This window comes from Nicotiana tabacum, chromosome 2 (assembly GCF_000715075.1).
Source record: "Nicotiana tabacum cultivar K326 chromosome 2, ASM71507v2, whole genome shotgun sequence".
In the NCBI taxonomy this organism is placed as follows: domain Eukaryota; kingdom Viridiplantae; phylum Streptophyta; class Magnoliopsida; order Solanales; family Solanaceae; genus Nicotiana; species Nicotiana tabacum.
In genome coordinates this window covers 119,906,024-119,920,776 of record NC_134081.1, presented here as the reverse complement: position 1 = coordinate 119,920,776, position 14,753 = coordinate 119,906,024, and positions in this window count along the sequence as shown.

The following is a 14,753-nucleotide window of genomic DNA, read 5'->3' as shown; positions in this document are numbered from 1 at the left end:
CATCAACATAATGCTACTTAAAACCGTTAATTTTCAGTCCTGTGGAAGCTTTAAAGGTAAGAATGATTATATCGTTCCTCCGAAGATATTTGGGTGTGCATGCTTTTTTCACACTAGGAACTTTGAAAAATTGATCTTAGAGCTCTTAAATGTGTTTTTATGGGTATTCTCCAACACAACTAGGGTAGAAATGCTATCATCCTTCCTTTAGGAAATCCTTTATCAGCATGGATGTTACCTTTCAAGAATCTGAGTCCAGTATTACACAATCACCTCTTTAAGGGGAGAGTTATAAGCAGAAAGAGATGATTCTCTCAAGTTCCACCGTTGAAACCACTATCATTATTGGGAAAAGTGAAGTTGGAGGAAAAATTCAGGGGGATATTATTGGGCATCGGGTAGGCCTGATTTGAAAACTTACTCTAAGGAGAATAGAGTAGAAAAAGCCATTATGTAATCTACCGAAGCTGAACCTTCTTCTTCTAGTGAGTTATCTACATTTCCTAATGAGTTAGATTGACTATTGCTTAAAGAAAAGGAGTCAAATCTTAAAGTCCTCCTCATAGGGTTTCAGGATCAAGTCAACAAAAGCCCTAAAAGAAATATCTGCTGGAAATGGAGGGGGGTCTTTGTCAAAACCCGTTTCAGGCAAATCCATGCGGCTCAAGAGAGTCACGATTTGCAAATTGTGGGAAATGCCTTTATCTAATTCCACAAACCCTGCTAGTTCTGGATTAAATGAGAAAGGGTTTTCCATCGGTGTTGGTGTTTCTAATTCGAGACGTCAACATCAAATCTCCACCAGGACATAAAGCTATCCGCAACCGAAAAAGGAATCAGATCTTACACCACCAAATACCCTTCATCTAAATTTGTTTCCTATAATTCTTTGTTTTACTCCTATAGAGCATTTGCCTTGTCTATTTCTTTTGTGTCTATTCCCCAGAACGGGAGGAAAAATCTTGCAGTCCTAAATGGAAGCAAACTATAATTGAAGAATTGATAGCCTTGTCAAAAAATAAAAACTTGGGAACTTGTCACTTCATCACTAGACAAGAAGTTGGTGGGATGCAAATGGGCCTTCAACGTGAAGCACAAAGCTAATGACTCGATTGGAAGATTCAAAGCAAGAGTGATGTCCAAGGGATTCACTCAAGCTTATAGCGTAGATTATCAAGAACCATTTACCTCTATTGCTAAAATGAACATTATTAGAATTATTTTACCATGTTTGGATGGTGAATGAATTTTATTTTTCAGAATATATTTTCTAGTGTTTGATTAGTAAGTCAAAAAAATATAATTTTGAAAAATATATAATTTTGGCAAACACTATGAGGTATGGTGGGGGAAGGGGGTTGGGATTACGGGGAGAGAAGGGAGTAGGGGGTCTGGGGTGGTGGGTTGGGGTGGGCAAGTTGGGAGTAGGTGGTGGGTGTGGGGGTTAGGGTGGTGGGTAGGGTTGGTAAGGGTGGGGAATAGGCTAGGGAAGGTTGAAAAAGAGGTTTGGAAAATGTTAAACATTTTCCTTCAATTTATGAGGAAAATGAGTTTACGAGAAAAATATTTTTCAAAACATTTAAGCCAACCAAACATGGTAAAATTGAAAAATATTTTCCTTTATACCAAACATACCTTTTATCTAAAACATGAATGTTTCAGTCGATTATGGTTCTAATAAATAACCAGTTATGGATTCATCTTAGGTCCTTAATGTTAGTATATGTTGGTACTTGTTTCTGACTAATCCTTCATGAATATATAAATGAAAGTATAGTATAATTGTGTGTCAAATCTGCTTAATTATTCGCCTCTTAAAGACGAGGCGATTTTGGATCAATGCTACACTAGTTAAATAGTATTTTCTCTACATATATTGTTTGAACTACGCAAAGAATAGGTAAAGACTAATGAAATATAAGGATTATTTGTCACAAAGGATTTTTTTGAATTAAGGATAAGAATGATTTGAGAGAAAAAACACTTACAATACTGTTCTTATAGCTTTGAAAGACTGAAAACAAATTTGACAAGATGGTGTTTTGTGCATTACATAGCCCTTGAAATAGAACTTGCAAGTGGTTGTTGGGTTTAGTTCCTTTCAAGAAGATCTTTGGTGTAAGTAATTTTCTGCACCACAATTAACTTTTTTTTCTTCTCATTCTTAATGCTGGATAGAAGATGGAGTCCCTGATGTTGGATCTTCCTTATCGGACGGGGAGATGGTGGCTGATGCAACAAAGACCCTCTTTGTTGCAATGGAGTTTTGTGCTAGGTTTGTAAACTTACATTAAACTAGTTTGTAAACTTACATTAAACTAGTTTCAAACTATTGTTTTAAGCTAAAAATTGTATCTCATTTTTTGCTATCTATTATCTTTAGCACCATACATGCTAAGCTGGAAAAAGAGATACTGAAGAAAAGGGTGTTTGAGACAGGTGATTTTGCGGATCTTTAAGGAGCTGCTAGAGGGATTGACATTTATCCACGGAAGTGGGGTGATCCATGGAGACATATCCAGAGATAATGTCTTCATGGATGCACAGGATCAAGCAAAGATCGGCGATTTTGGCTTGGGTGAGTTGGTTATTCTTTTTTAATTTCTTTGTTATTTCCTTGGTACTCCCTCCGATTCCCTTTGTTTGTCATAGTTTGACTTGACATAAAGTTCAAGAAATAAAAGAAGACTTTTGAAACTTATAGTCTTAAATCTATATTATTATAAAAGCGGGAAGCTCTTAACCAAAAAAATTGAATCCCTTATAAATAATTTAAATATTTTATTTATACCAAATTTTTTAAATAAATACCAAATTTATTTGAAGGGATGTGATCTTTCACATTAGTCAATAATGCTTAAAATAGTTTCTACCGATTCCCATTTGATTTTGTTTTTCAACCGTTGGTATCTTTTAGAATAGAGTAAAGCTGTCCAACGGGCCGGGCCAGGTCCCGTCCCGCGTCCCGTCCCATCCTGTCCCGTCCCACTTAATTCTAAACGGGATGGGCCCATGTTAAACGGGACATGGGATGAGACGGGATGGCCATTTCGTCCCGTTTGTCCCGTCCTGCCTGTCCCGTCCCGTCTGTCCCGCGTCCTATTTTTTAAAATAAAAGGCTCTAAGCGTTGAATTATTTTTATGAATTGTCTTACACTCTTACTTAGTTATTTAATGACTTGAAATTATATTAAATAAATTATAAATTTATAATTACTAGAATATTTCATTACAAGTCTTTTGTTTTAATATTTTATAATTCTTTACTTAGTTTCCTAATTTTCGTTTAATTTTTAAATTTATTAAATATATCAAAAAACTAGCCGTTGCAAACTTTAAAAACTTAGTCATTGTCAAAAGAATAGCCGTTGCCAAACTCAATGCTTAAATAATTATTATTTTTTAAAACGGCACTTAAGGCCCGCGAACCCGTCTCGTCCCGTTTGTTAGCGGGACATGATGGGCCTACCGTTTCGTCTTGTCCCGTCCCATCCCGTTTGTTAGCGGGACGGGATGGGCCTACCGTTTCGTCCCGTTTGTCCCGTCCCGCTACCATCCCGACTAAATGACGTCCCGTCCCGTTAATTTTGTCATGTCCCGTCCCGTTGGACAGCCCTAGAATAGAGAAACAGTTGGCTTACTATTCAAATCAAAACAAAGCCTTTGTTTCATAAACTCACACGGATATATTCCTAAGGAATAGAAGGCGAAGAGTGATTCTAACTTCTTGATAATAAATAAGTATGTATTTATATACAGTTAAGCATAGTGACTTAAAAGACCGCACCCCGAGTACTAGTCTCATCACCAATTCTATAAAATTCATCATTGAAAGGTATTCTTCTCTTACTGTGTGCCTCTTTTGTTATTAAAATGCGCTCATACCTTTTTTTTAACCTTTTTATTTAACGTTTAGTCGAGTTCTCAAATTCTAATTCACAAAATAGCGCTAAAGTTCTGCCCATATATTGAGATAATTTAAAGTATTTAACTTACGAAAAAAATCTTTCTATTGGGTGATCATTGTTTTAAGAATGGAGAAAGAAAATGATTATTGTATCTATCTATTGTTTTCTGCTTTCCTACTGGTTTTTTATTTAGACAATGCTTTCCTACTGGCTTTAGACAAGACGACGCAATGTTTGCACTTTGCAGTATAAGTCATTTATTTTTAAATTCAAATTCAAAACTATTTTGCGCATAGAGCGTTCATCTCTTATTTCAAGCAGCAATTATGTTCCATTAACAGACAGATTTTGAAACTAAACAACAAGTAGTAAATTTCAATTATTATACTTTTGTGAATTTAAAATCCGATTAAGAGTATTTATTATACAAAAGAGGCGGTCTCTCTCTTTAATAACCAAAGAAAATTGTGCCGCTCGCAGTATATCGAATTTAAAAGCTATTTTCATATTCAAGTTCCCTATATATCGAATAGCCTATTAAATTGTGTTTTAATGATAAATCTTGAAAATTTGAATTAATACTTTTATGTCAAAAGAAACAAGATCATACAAAAATAACATCAAAATAAGATATTTTAAATTAATTACTACTCCCTAATTAAGATAATTCAAATTAAATATTTTGTTAATTAGCCTTACAAAGTCTTGTCATGAAATATTAAATTACCAACTTAAGTGTTAGTTTAGAGCTATGTACATAACATAGTCTTGTCCCACATTGGAACGAGAGTAAATGTCCTTGTAGTGTATAGCTATAAATAAGGATCTTTTATATTGTATTCATCATCTAATATCAATAATATATTTTCTCCCGTGCTTTCTCACATGGTATCAGAGTTTCAATGAGAAAAGATCGTTGTGCGCCATTCCAGCGACATCCGGGAAGAAAGAACTCGGTCACCGTGCAATTTTCCGGTGACCTAAGAGACTGTTGCGTCAAAGTCACTATTTATAAGTATTGTGAACAAACCAAAACCACCACAAGGTCCGCCGTAGTCCCGCGACCAAACCCCAGAAAATCCCACCGGAAAACTCAAATCTGCGCGCCCTCACGGGCCGGACAGAGTTCAAATTTTTCAGCGAGATCTGTGCACGCATCGAGCACGTGAGACTCCTTACAACCAGATTCCGACGATCTTCCTTCAGGAAAGCTTACTCGCACAGAAATTTCGAGTCTTCCAGTGCTATTCCCGACAAATTCTGACAACTTTGCAATTTACGGCGAGCTACAATGTTTCCGGCATGAACAGATTTTGGATATTATATGAAGGACTAATTCAACAAATTTTGTTTTAATTTGAAAAAGTCTCTGGGGCTTACTCCTTACTAAAAAAACGCGCCCCGAACGCCCGGGCGTACGCCCCGAACGCCCGGGCGTACGCCCCGAACGCCCGGGCATACGCCCCAAATTGCGAGGCGTACGCCTCTTGAGACTTTCGCCCCACACCATCGTCCCGAGGCATTTTTGGGACGCCTCGCCCCGGGGCTCGCCCCAGAAACACCTTTTAAAACAGAGTTTTATATCTTCTTTGTCCACTGTTTCTATCCCTAAGTCTACACGTGAGACACTATCTCATCCAGGATGGCGATATGCTATGATTGACGAGATGTCTGCTTTACATGCGAGTGGCACTTGGGAGCTTGTTCCTCTTCCTGCAGGTAAGTCTACTATTGGTTTTCGTTGAGTTTATGCAGTCAAAGTCGGCCCAGATGGCCAGGTTGATCGGCTTAAGACTCGTCTTGTTGCAAAAGGATATATTCAGATTTTTGGGCTTGATTATAATGATACTTTCTCTCCCGTGGCTAAAGTAGCATATGTTCGTCTCTTTTTGTCCATGGTTGTTGTACGTCATTGGCCTTTTTATCAGTTAGACACTAAGAATGCTTTTCTCCACGGTGATCTTGAGGAAGAAGTTTATATGGAGCAACCACCTGGTTTTGTTGCTCATGGGGAGTTTAATAGTTGTGTGTGCAGAATGCGCATGTCACTATATGATTTGAAACAGTCCCCTCGAGTTTGATTTGGTAAGTTCAGCACAGTTATTCAGGAGTTCGGCATGACTCATAGTGAGGCTGATCACTCTGTGTTTTATCGGCATTCTGCTCATAATCTGTATATTTATCTAGTAGTTTATGTTGATGATATTGTTATTACTGACAATGATCACGATGATATTGCTAATCTGAAGCAACATCTTTCAGCACTTCCAGACTAAGGATCTGGGCAGATTGAAGTATTTTCTAGGTATTGAGGTCGCTCAGTCTAACTCAGGCATTGTTATTTCATAGCGGAAGTATGCCTTAGACATTCTTGAGGAGACTCGAAAGATGGGTTGCAGACCTATTGATTCTCCAATGAATCCGAATGCTAAGCTTCTGCCTGGACATGGGGAGCCTCTTAGAGACCCTACAAGATATAGGAGGTTGGTTGGAAAATTGAATTACCTCACAGTGACTAAACCTGACATTTTTTTTCCGGTGAGTGTTGTAAGTCAGTTTATGGATTCTCCCTGTGATAGTCACTGGGATGCAGTTGTTCGCATTCTTCGGTATATAAAGTCAGCTCTATGCAAAGGATTATTATTCGAGGATCGAGGCCACGAGCAGATTGTTGGGTACACAAATGTTGATTGGGCAGGATCACCTTTTGATAGACGTTTTACGTCTGGATATTGTGTTCCAGTAGGAGGTAATTTGGTCTCGTGAAAGATCAAAAAACAAAATGTAGTTGCTCGATCTAGCGCCGAAGCCGAATATCGGGACATGGCTATGGCAACGTGTGAGTTAGTTTGGATCAAGCAGTTGCTCAAGGAGTAAAGTTCGGAGAAATCAACAAGATAGAACTGGTGTGTGATAACCAAGCTGCTCTTCATATTGCATCAAATCCGGTATTCCATGAGAGGACTAAACACATTGAGATCGACTGTCACTTTGTCAGAGAAAAAAAATACTTTCAGGAGATATTGTTACAAAGTTTGTAAAGTCGAATGATCAACTAGCAGATATTTTCACTAAGTCTCTTACTGGTTCCCGTATTAGTTACATGTGTAACAAGCTCGGTACATATGATGTGTATGCACCGGCTTGAGAGGGAGTGTTAGTTTAGAGCTATGTACATAACATAATCTTGTCCCACATTGAAATAGGAGTTATATGTCTTTGTAGTGTATAGCTATAAATAAGGACTTCTTGTATTGTATTCATCATCTAATATGCTTGTGTGGTTTCTTAGTCTTTTCTTTATGACTGTATTAGGGAACGTCAGTATGATGACCCCCATTTGCTTGTCCTTAAGGATACAGTTCAATACGGTGATGCCAAGGAAGTCACTATTGGAGATGACAGTGTACTACAGATGTAGGGCAGGATATGTGTACCCAATGTAGATGGCTTGCGTGAGTTGATTCTCCAAGAGGCTCACAGTTCGCGGTACTCCATTCATCCGGGTACTGCAAAGATGTATCAGGACTTGAGACAACACTATTGGTGGAGGCGAATGAAGAAAGACATAGTGGAGTATGTAACTCGGTGTCTATATTGTCAACGGGTGAAATATGAGCATCAACGACCAGGCGGATTGCTTCAGAAGTTAGAGATTCCAGAATGAAAATGGGAGAGGATCACTATAGATTTCGTTGTTGGGATCCCACGGGCTCAGAGGAAGTTCGATGCAGCTTGGGTGATTGTGGATAGATTGACCAAGTCAGCTCATTTCATTCCTGTGATGACTACCTACACTTCCGAGCAGTTGGCTCGAATCTATATTCGCGAGATTTTCAGACTTCACGGCGTACCAGTATCTATCATCTCTGACCGGGGTACGCAGTTTACAACACGATTAAGCGTTTTTGTGACATACATTTTTTTTATGAAGACATTAGTAATGAGTTTATGTTTTGTTAGTTTAGTCACCAAGCTACATTTACATATTATGCTGTTTCGTTTAAGCTAATCATCTCCTTGCAAAGTTAAGTGTTTGTATGGGACGAACTTCCAAAGTCAATATATGATGATTTGCATGGACCATTTCGTAAAAATTTGTACCTTATTTTATGTATAATTATTTGTTCGGAATTTTATTTAATAATATTAATATTATGTTATAAAATTATATATCATATAATTCGGCATACACGTGCAACGCACGTGCAGAGAAACTAGTATGTCAAAACATTTGTATGAATAAAATTTTGAAACTTGTGGTCTTAAACAAGTCATGGTATTTGCGTGGCTATAAAAGCTTTCCATTTAGGAAATATTGAAATGTGTCATTCTTTTCGGAACGGATTAATAAGGAAATAGTGCCAAATAAAGTGGAATGGAGGGAGTATTTATTTTATTGTAAACTACTTTTGTTGAACTTTTTTTTAATCATTTTGATTCAGCTCGGTCGAGTGGAGATGACGGGATTGTTGTTGGGAGCGTAGTACTTGGTAATGAAATGTACCAGGCTCCGGAGTTGTCTAGCAGCCCTCCATCGATTACGACAAAAGTAGATATGTATGCATTAGGGTTGCTACTCTTTGAGATTTCCTATATGATGGAAACGGATTCACAAAGGTTTAGGGAATTTAAGAAATCGAAGGAAACCAGAGAATTACCAAAAGACTATGGATTTAGAATTTTGAGGGATGTAATTCCCGCACTTTTGTTCGAGAACCCAGAGAACCGTCCTTAGGCTGCGGATTTGCTTCACAATTACTTCTTCTGTATACCTTTTGCCCCTTCTGATTTTAAAAATACTATGTTGTTTAAGATCTGATGGTTTGGTATGAAGTGTAAATAGACTCAGTATTTTTCTTGTTGATTAGTTGTATGTTGGTTTAGCTGACAAAATGATGAGAAATGAGTTTGAGTTGGTGTAGACACTCGCTATGTTTGAGATATGGAAATTTCTTCCTTTTTTAAGCGGTGGAAATTTGTAATCTAGGTTGTAATATGATCATTATTTTGGCTAATGGAGTCCATATCACATAAGCATAAGCATCTTTTTAAAATGTAGACTTTGTTGGCAATATTCTTTGGGACCCAAAAATATTGCATTGTGTGGTGGACATCATTTGCACAAGTTGTATTTCTTCTTTTACACGTAAGAGGCCAAGACTTTTTTGCCTATAAAAGGGAAGGCAATTAGTTCATTTTAGACACAACAATAAGGCTTGAGTCTTCGGTTCTTATTTCTTCCTTTCTTCCTTTATTAAAAGTGTTTTGTACGAGAGTTAGCGTTGGGAAGCACTTGTGTGAACCCTTTCTTTGGATTGATCTTGTGAGGTTATTCTCTTAGGGTAGTTGGGATTATTTATAATGTTTACTCTAATTTTGTACTCTTTTTTTGCACTCTTATTGGTATAGTGAAATTGCTCCTCTCCGCTTGTGGGCGTAGATTACTTTGACCGAACCACGTTAAATTTGTGTCTTCTCTATATGCTTTAATTGCCGTTGTTATCAACTTTTATTATCTTTGTTATTGTCATTATACCGTTGTTTGGCTAAATTCCGCACTACCCAAGTTCCCGATCCTAACAAATTGGTATCAGAGCCGGATCTAACCGGGTTTATTTCAGTAGCCAATATGACTTTAACAAAGACTTATGTTGAAAAATTTGATCGAAGTGCAAATTTCGGAATGTGGCAATTAAAGATGGAAGCTATCCTAAATCAGGATGGCTTAGACTTGACATTGCAAGGAAAGGAGAAGAAGCTGGATAAAATGACGGACGGGGAGTTTGCCATCTTAGACAAAAAGGCAAAAGCATGTATCATTTTAAATCTCTCAAATGAGGTTTTACGTGAAGTTTCTATAGAAACCACAGCTAAAGGCATGGGAAAAATTGAAAACCTTATATATGAAGAGGGCGGTGAAAAATAAACTTTACCTGAAGTAGAAGCTTTATACAATTCGTATGGGTGAAGGTACCTCTATTCTCTCTCATCTTGACACCTTTGACTCCATTTTTATGGATTTGAGTAATATATATGTTGAAATTAAAGATGAGGATCAAGCCGTGTTACTGCTTTGTTCTCTACCCCTATCTTTTAAGCATATAAGAGATACTATGCTTTATGCAAATGATAATATCTCTTATAAGGATATTAAATCTATCTTAAAATCAAGAGAACAGATAGATAGTGACATTACTGGGGAAGCTAGTGGAACTCAAGCGGAAGTTGGCTTATTCGTTAGGGGCAAATCCGACTTCATATCCAGATACAATAATTTAAAGTGTCGTTATTGTCATAAAAAAAGTCACATTATCTCTGAATGCTATAAACTTAAAACTAAAGAAAAGCATAAAGAAAGAAAAAATGAGCACAAAAATACTGACACCGCCGAAGCTAGTATAGCTGCTGATGAGAGTGAGGGAACTATTTTTTTAGCAACTAATAATAGTTTCAAATCTAACAATGAGTGGATTTTAGATTCAAGTTGCTCTTATCATATGTGTCACAATCGGTATTTATTTACCACATATGAATCTATTGGAGGTGGAGTTGTCTTGATGGGCAACAATGCTGCTTGCAAAGTTTTTGGAAAAGGTACAGTGCGAATCAAAATGCACGATGGTTTGGTGAGAATTCTCACCGATGTTAGACATGTTCCTGACTTGAAGAAAAATCTCATCTCTTTGGGTACTCTAGAATCTCTTGAGTGCAAGTACACAGGTGAAGGTGGAGTTCTAAAAGTTTCTCATGGTGCTCTTGTGATTATGAAAGCATACAGATCTGGTTCGTTGTATACTTTATTGGGACCCATTGTTATAGGCCCTACTACAGTTTCGGCATCAGACAACTTGTCTGATTTTGATGGCATTGAATTTTGACATATGCCCATTGGGGCTTTTGCGGAGAGGGTGGAGCAAATTTACTATATCATCCAAAATTAGGCCAAGGTGGAGATTTTTAATATGGCCATTATTTTGGCTAATGGAGTCCATATCACATAAAAGTATCTTTGCAAAGTGTAGACTTTGTTGGCAATATTCTTTGGGACCCAAAAATATTGCATTGTGTGGTGGACATCATTTGCACAAGTTGTATCTTTTCTTTTACACCTAAGAGGCCAAGACTTTTTTGCCAATAAAAGGGAAGACAATTAGTTCATTTTAGACACACCAACAATACTTGAGTATTCATTTCTTGTTTCTTTTTTTCTTCCTTTATTAAGAGTGTTTTGTATGAGAGTTAGTGTTGGGAAGTACTTGTGTGAACCCTTTCTTTGGAGTGATCTTGTGATTTTATTCTCTTAGGGTATTTGAGATTAATTAGAGTGTTTACTCTAATTTTGTACTCGTTTTTTGTACTCTTATTGGTATAGTAAAATTGCTCCTCTCCGCTTGTGAACGTAGGTCACTTTGACCGAACCACGTTAAATTTGTGTCTTCTCTATATGCTTTAATTGCCGTTGTTATCAACTTTCATTGTCTTTGTTATTATCATTATACCGTTATTTGGCTAAATTACGCACTACCCGAGTTCCCGATCTTAACATAGGTTAAGGTTAAGATCATCTATCTGTTTTAAATTGTGGTAAAATGAATCTTTGGAGTTGTTGGTGCTGGACTGCTGGTTTCCCTGTTCCTCCACGACCCTTCTCTTGATAAATGTGAAGGCTTTCCAGCAGGGGATGAAAATGTGTAGACTGAAACAAGATGCTCCAACTACACGCAATCCTTCAACCAATAGTCCATGATTAGACCTACAGACTTCTGTTAATTCCACAAATCACCAAGTTAGCTAAAAAAGAGTTGAACCGAATCCACCTATCATTTTGATGCTGGTCAATATCCAAAACCTTTCTGAAGGCTGAACCAAATGACAATCAAAATCTACATACATATTTTAGTGTATTATTCAATCGCTTTCTCGGAACATCCTCCACCAACACTAAAATCGTTGATCAAGGAGACTTCATTAACGATTGAACATCCTCCACTCAATTACAAACTGTTTCCAGAGAAGGAACAAAAAAAAATCAAAAAAGAAGAAGAATTTTGACGAGAAAATCGTCTTACTGACGAGACCACGAAAAACTCAACCAAATATGGTGAAGGGTAGCACCGGACGAACGAGAATAACAAGATCTTTCACTTCCATAGCTCTGATACCATGAAAACATACAAAAATATCGAAATCGTAGAGATGATGGTTAGGGTTTGAGAGGAAGAAGATAGAGAGAGAAATGAGAGAATCGACTTTTGTTCTCTGTAAAAATCAATTGAAAAATCAGAGATGCTATTACAGTGTATATCTCTATACAATGGACTAATCTGTACATTAAATAAGAGGCCCAAGTTGGCCCAAGTTATACTTTATATTTGGGCCGAGATGCTAAGTAATCCTTGATCTCAACACCCAACTTATATAAACACTCCCATTTCAAAACTTCCCAAAAATTCCAGCAATAATATTATTCTATAAAGCTCTCAGTCTTTCGCAACATTTGAAAATTCAAATTTACTTAACAATTCAAAATTAAACTTCAGTATGACGTTTTTCTATCAAACTAACTTTTTAATCATTACTTATTTATTTTCTTCCACTACTACTAACAGGATACAAAAGTCAAATTGAGGTATTTAACTCCCTATCAACTCAAACGCCAACATATACCATGTAATTATACTACTCTCAAGTTACATTATAAACAATTATGTCTAACACTTATTCAAAGTAACTCATTCTAATGTCTCTTTTCGATAAACTAAAAAGCCAAGCATTCAACCAGAAACTTACATGTGCCTTTTCATTTCTTAAAGGATCTTCTGCAAATCCAAGCTAAAAAAGACCACTTCCCAAGAGATGTCCTAGAGACACATGCAAATGCTTAATGTGGAAAACCCACAGCGACACATTATGGTGAAGTGAATTATTATTAAGTTCAATGCACAGAGAAGCAAGGGCGGACCCGCATATATGTATATGGGTGCTCGAGCACCAACCATCTTTGGCTTTGAACTTAACATGGATGTTGAAATTTTAATAAGAAAATAAATTAAGCCCATTAACACCCACTTACATAAAAGACCTCTGGTGCAGCAGTTACAAAGGTAGCATTAGTGCTTAAAGTTAGTGGCTCAAATCCCTTTGACATTTTTTTCCATTCCATTATTTCTTCGCTTATGTTTCTATGAACTTGTGCTCCCACCCCGACTTTAATAATCCTCTTTTTTCCACTTTTTTGTGGTCCATAATCTTTAATATAACTCCCCCCCCCCCCCTTTTTTACAGCCATCTGCAACCCTTTTCGGCTCCTCCTTGTTTCAATTTTGTCTCTACATCCTTCTAATTTGGTTGAATTTACTCAAAAATGTATTCCATTTTCTCTTCGATATTTATATTCTCATCACTAAATTCATTGCATCGGCACAATATGTAAGAAATTTTGTGATTTCTAAAATATACAGTTGTGTTCCGTGAAAGTGATACTAGAGTCAATTGAACCCGGTGAAACTACATTACATCTGTGCATGTAATAGTGCACCCAGAACCTCAAGATCCTGGCTACTGCATGGCAGTTACAAAAATAAATGAAAACAAGGTCCCCGAAACAGCCATCACCCTCCACAAGAATAGCAGACACTTCAAATACCAACAAGAATAGCAACACTCCGAACATCAATTTCTATCCCCATTCCTGGAGACCCTATGTTATTTCTTGAAAAAAATCAGAGTAATATTGCTTAAGCGGATATGGGTTTTGCTCTTTCTTAGTGGTCTTGGTATTATTGATCTTACACTCAATAATTGAAGAACATATTAAAATATCCGGTCAATTTGGCAGCGTACGCATGCACAATGACAAATTTACCAATGTGTGAAATAATAATAATAATAAAAATAAATATTTAGTCTGATTGCACTTTGAAATCTATGCAACAGAATAGGAAGAAAAAAAAAGGAAAACAAGAGAAGGGGAAGGGTGGCTGAAGATTGAACTATTACTAAAACTCCCTTATTTTCAATTTATGTGTCTCAATTTCTTTTTTACTTTGTTTCATTAAGAATATCTCTTTCTATATTTAGTAAGCTTTTAATTCCAACATTCTCATTTTAACTATATGACACCCCTAGTAGGAATAACATGACATGACTAAAAACCCACAAGACTCAAAGGTTATTTTTGGTATATTATATACACCTTTAGTTAAAGACAAAAATTCTATATCCCTATGGATGATGCTATTGAGGACAACAAGGCTTCCCGAGTAAGGAAAAGATTGCCCTAATCTTCTTGTCTTACAGCCACGCATCTCTATGTCATACCACTCAAAATTGTTTTCTTTAGGACTATAGGTTACGAGGAACCAAGGAGTTTCAATGAGAATTTCGTCCAGAGTAGGAAGAAAGACACAAGGCTGAAAGGTAGTCCAGACCTTATCTCCCAAGACCTTACAGTAATAACCGCCAAAAGAACTATGAATCAACCTATATATGCTTATACTGTACTCCAGAACCCATTGAACACCATTTTTCAGCTTCCAAAGAAGAAAGTTGGATGCATCTCGATTGAAGCAATAAAGATGGCCTCTTGATGCTCCAATAGAACCTACATAGTCATCTGTGATCAGCTGAAATGGCAATTCAATGGTAGACCAAGCATTCAAATTAGCAAGATTGGATTTTACGCTAATGCAAATGAGGCATCCATCACGAGATATCTTGTACAGAACCCCATTTAGATAGACGGAAGTTTTAAGCCACCCTAGTCCAGAAACCTGTGGTTCAATAGGAAGTTTGTACTCGATCCAGTCTCCAGTCTCAGAAGAATAAACATCCACTAACCTA